The sequence below is a fragment of the Schistocerca piceifrons genome, unplaced genomic scaffold, assembly GCF_021461385.2.
Source record: "Schistocerca piceifrons isolate TAMUIC-IGC-003096 unplaced genomic scaffold, iqSchPice1.1 HiC_scaffold_1042, whole genome shotgun sequence".
Lineage (NCBI taxonomy): Eukaryota > Metazoa > Arthropoda > Insecta > Orthoptera > Acrididae > Schistocerca > Schistocerca piceifrons.
This window is the reverse complement of record NW_025726844.1, coordinates 10,001-15,000: the sequence shown is the minus strand read 5'-3', so window position 1 is coordinate 15,000 and position 5,000 is coordinate 10,001. Positions and strand designations below refer to the sequence as shown.

The window sequence follows — 5,000 nt, the reverse complement described above, 5'->3', positions numbered from 1 at the left end:
GAGTTATTTCCAATATGCGACATTCCCGCTGTCCGTATACATGAGCCGCGACCTGTACCACTTACGAGCGAGAGACGCGATCGCGTTGCTCACTGTACGGCGTCCGATACCGAGCCATCAGCATGTCGGTCCCCATGCGCGTTGCACTCGCACTCGCAGTCGCAAAAACGTGGGGCAAATATATTACGCGGAAGAGTTATAACAGACCGAGCCCCACTGCATGGGGGGAGTCTTTGTCACTAATGTACACAGATGGAACATTTTGGACTGGAACCAGATTACCCGTACACACGGCGCTGATTAGTAATCAATGCAGAGCCATCAAACTACAGCAAATATACACAACTGTCCGTATACATGCTGAAAGAGTCTGCCCAAAATGGGAACCACACGTCAGCCAGACACTCTGATCACGCACCACTCTCTGCTTCTAACAGGCGCACATACAATATGTAAGCACCAGCATGGAACAACATCCAGTGCATCTTCTCCGCCACATTACACAATCCACACTATCACAACCAGACCAGGAGGTCCGTGCGGAAAATACAATATCCCAGCCTTTCGACATCCACCATTGCGCAGACCAGGCACCAACACCCACACATGTCCTATACAACGGTGCACCCAACATCACAATAGTACCTCCTGTCACAGCGCACAAACAATGACATGAGTCAAAGACACAGGTCTCACACAAGCATAGAATTGGAGCGCCGCCTCTAATAAGCCAAAGGTGCATCCTGACGTGACAAATCTGATCATGTCACAAGCATTCACTTACTATAATCACTATCAACGAACCTGCCGCCCCCGCCCCCCCCCCCCCCTACACCTTTCCGTACAACAACGTGTAACCTAACCTAACCTAACCTAACCTATGTTGTACCTTAACCTAACCTATGTTGTACCTTAACCTAACCTATGTTGTACCTTAACCTAACCTATGTTGTACCTTAACCTAACCTATGTTGTACCTTAACCTAACCTATGTTGTACCTTAACCTAACCTATGTTGTACCTTAACCTAACCTATGTTGTACCTTAACCTAACCCATGTTGTACCTTAACCTAACCCATGTTGTACCTTAACCTAACCCATGTTGTACCTTAACCTAACCCATGTTGTACCTTAACCTAACCCATGTTGTACCTTAACCTAACCCATGTTGTGCCTCAACCTAACCCATGTTGTGCCTCAACCTAACCCATGTTGTGCCTCAACCTAACCCATGTTGTGCCTTAACCTAACCCATGTTGTGCCTCAACCTAACCCATGTTGTGCCTTAACCTAACCCATGTTGTGCCTTAACCTAACCCATGTTGTGCCTTAACCTAACCCATGTTGTGCCTTAACCTAACCCATGTTGTGCCTTAACCTAACCCATGTTGTGCCTTAACCTAACCCATGTTGTGCCTTAACCTAACCCATGTTGTGCCTTAACCTAACCCATGTTGTCGCCTTAACGTAACCCACGTTGTCGCCTAAACCTGCTCTGTAATTGTTATACGACTCGTTCAATTACTGTAGTGTTGCCCACCCGCAACCCTCGCAATATAGTTCGCTACTCGCACTGCCCGCACCCCTGTGTATCGCTTCATGTTAAACACCTTGCAAGTCTTGCTCACTTTCCACATGCTCCTGCTGTACACTGTAATGTGGATGGCAGCAGGACGTACATGCCGCCCCTCCCCACGTCCCCACCTTGCCCCCTGCCTTCGCAAGCTGGTTGGTGAGAAGTTTGCATGTTCAATGCCCTTCGCATGCGACGTACTCAGGCTACGTTGTGGTGCGGCCTGTGTCAACTGTCCGCTGATGTCGTACGCGTGAACCACAATCTGTACTGCACATTCGTCCTTATGTACTGAATGATACATCGTGGCACATGTGTGACCGCACAACGACTGCGCCCAAAAACGGCGGACCATACAGTGCAAATATTGTGCACGCAGCTACGTGTCGTCTCCCTATGAGAGCTGGATTGCAGTGTGGTACGCCATAGAGACGTGTGGGAGGAACGGACGCCGTGGATGGCGATCAGCATGAGCTGTCTGTTGATGTATTCGGACCTAGTCGTCTCTCCTCACACACCGTGATGGCATGGTGCACCGCGTTCCATATCTGCGACATGCTACAGAGGCCGGTTGACAGTCGTTCGAGCAATGGACATCGCATACGTACGGGGGCCACCTTCCACGTATTGTCTAGGCGTGCACATTTTGTTGCGTGTATGTGGGCAGACGTAGTGTGGCGTGACACCTGACACAGGCATGCAATAATCGTTGAAGTTGCAAATGGCGATGGACGCCTGCGTTTTCTGGTGAAGTTACGCAAATGAACAAATGGTAACCTGTTGTGGTGCGGTTGTTCTCGCTAGGGGTGAATCGGTGATGGCGACGATAGGTTGAGGTACTAACCGGTTGTTCCAGCGATACCCACCATGCCGACGAAACTGAACGGCATCTGGGTGTGAAGCGATACGCGGCGGTGGCTGGGTGGGACCGTCCCCGGCCGGTGAGGGGGCGCCTCCCGGCGTGCTGGCCGCGCGGTGCGTGGGCGCACGCGCTACAGCCGGCTGGTGGGGGCGGCCAGTGGCAGGCGCGCCGGCCGACGGACGCGGCAGGCGTCGCAGCTGCGCGCCGGCGCACCCTGCGCGCGGCGCCGTGCGGCCAAAGTAGGTCCTCGCGGGCCCGGTGCGAAGCGCGGTGGACATCTTCAGTGTGCTGGTCCGATTGAGGACTGTGTGCGTTGAGGATGCGCCGCCGCCCGGCGCTCGGCGCCGCGACGCCGTCTGCTGCTCGGTCGCCCCAGCGGTTCTCGCTGGTGGTTTGTATCGCAGCTGTGCGGATGTGTTGGCGCGTGCGCTGTGCTGGGAGAGTTCGCTTCGGCACCCAAGTGGGGCTTTTGTCCTTCTGTGGCGCTGGCGTTGGAGCTGCCGGTCACCGTAGGTGGCGCGTGTTGTCTCCCGCCGGCAATGCCACGACAGCACGCTCCCGGGCCTCTGTCGGCAGCGGCAAGCTCAGTTGGGAGCACGGGTGGTCGCACCGAAAGCGTCTACTCGCCTAACTCCGGGCGATTGCGCCTCTCTCGAACCCGACCAAGTACTTGGGACGGCGCTGCGCGCCGCCGGGACCTGAGAGGGTTTCGAGGTGTATTGTGCAGGGGAGCTCAGCCTCCTCCTGTTTGCAGAATGATTGAGCGGACGCTTGCGTGTTCGCGCGGGCCCCCGGGACACACTCCCGGGCGGCCGGCTGCTCAGCTCTAGTTGACGCAGCTCCCTGGTTGATCCTGCCAGTAGTCATATGCTTGTCTCAAAGATTAAGCCATGCATGTCTCAGTACAAGCCGCATTAAGGTGAAACCGCGAATGGCTCATTAAATCAGTTATGGTTCCTTAGATCGTACCCACGTTACTTGGATAACTGTGGTAATTCTAGAGCTAATACATGCAAACAGAGTCCCGACCAGAGATGGAAGGGACGCTTTTATTAGATCAAAACCAATCGGTCGGCTCGTCCGGTCCGTTTGCCTTGGTGACTCTGAATAACTTTGGGCTGATCGCACGGTCCTCGTACCGGCGACGCATCTTTCAAATGTCTGCCTTATCAACTGTCGATGGTAGGTTCTGCGCCTACCATGGTTGTAACGGGTAACGGGGAATCAGGGTTCGATTCCGGAGAGGGAGCCTGAGAAACGGCTACCACATCCAAGGAAGGCAGCAGGCGCGCAAATTACCCACTCCCGGCACGGGGAGGTAGTGACGAAAAATAACGATACGGGACTCATCCGAGGCCCCGTAATCGGAATGAGTACACTTTAAATCCTTTAACGAGTATCTATTGGAGGGCAAGTCTGGTGCCAGCAGCCGCGGTAATTCCAGCTCCAATAGCGTATATTAAAGTTGTTGCGGTTAAAAAGCTCGTAGTTGGATTTGTGTCCCACGCTGTTGGTTCACCGCCCGTCGGTGTTTAACTGGCATGTATCGTGGGACGTCCTGCCGGTGGGGCGAGCTGAAGGCGTGCGACCGCCTCGTGCGTGCTCGTGCGTCCCGAGGCGGACCCCGTTGAAATCCTACCAGGGTGCTCTTTATTGAGTGTCTCGGTGGGCCGGCACGTTTACTTTGAACAAATTAGAGTGCTTAAAGCAGGCAAGCCCGCCTGAATACTGTGTGCATGGAATAATGGAATAGGACCTCGGTTCTATTTTGTTGGTTTTCGGAACCCGAGGTAATGATTAATAGGGACAGGCGGGGGCATTCGTATTGCGACGTTAGAGGTGAAATTCTTGGATCGTCGCAAGACGAACAGAAGCGAAAGCATTTGCCAAGTATGTTTTCATTAATCAAGAACGAAAGTTAGAGGTTCGAAGGCGATCAGATACCGCCCTAGTTCTAACCATAAACGATGCCAGCCAGCGATCCGCCGCAGTTCCTCCGATGACTCGGCGGGCAGCCTCCGGGAAACCAAAGCTTTTGGGTTCCGGGGGAAGTATGGTTGCAAAGCTGAAACTTAAAGGAATTGACGGAAGGGCACCACCAGGAGTGGAGCCTGCGGCTTAATTTGACTCAACACGGGAAACCTCACCAGGCCCGGACACCGGAAGGATTGACAGATTGATAGCTCTTTCTTGATTCGGTGGGTGGTGGTGCATGGCCGTTCTTAGTTGGTGGAGCGATTTGTCTGGTTAATTCCGATAACGAACGAGACTCTAGCCTGCTAACTAGTCGCGTGACATCCTTCGTGCTGTCAGCGATTACTTTTCTTCTTAGAGGGACAGGCGGCTTCTAGCCGCACGAGATTGAGCAATAACAGGTCTGTGATGCCCTTAGATGTTCTGGGCCGCACGCGCGCTACACTGAAGGAATCAGCGTGTCTTCCTAGGCCGAAAGGTCGGGGTAACCCGCTGAACCTCCTTCGTGCTAGGGATTGGGGCTTGCAATTGTTCCCCATGAACGAGGAATTCCCAGTAAGCGCGAGTCATAAGCTCGCGTTGATTACGTC

At 53.7% G+C, this 5,000-nt stretch overlaps 1 non-coding gene across 1 annotated transcript in view; it reads left to right on the top strand.

Annotated features, from left to right (window-relative positions):
- The first annotated feature begins 3,276 nt into the window (after positions 1–3,276).
- The window catches only part of LOC124726096, a 1,909-nt gene continuing 185 nt past the window's right edge, over positions 3,277–5,000 (top strand). Inside the window, exon 1 of the ribosomal RNA XR_007006708.1 lies at positions 3,277–5,000. This exon is cut by the window's right edge and continues 185 nt beyond it. This is a non-coding gene — a ribosomal RNA (small subunit ribosomal RNA).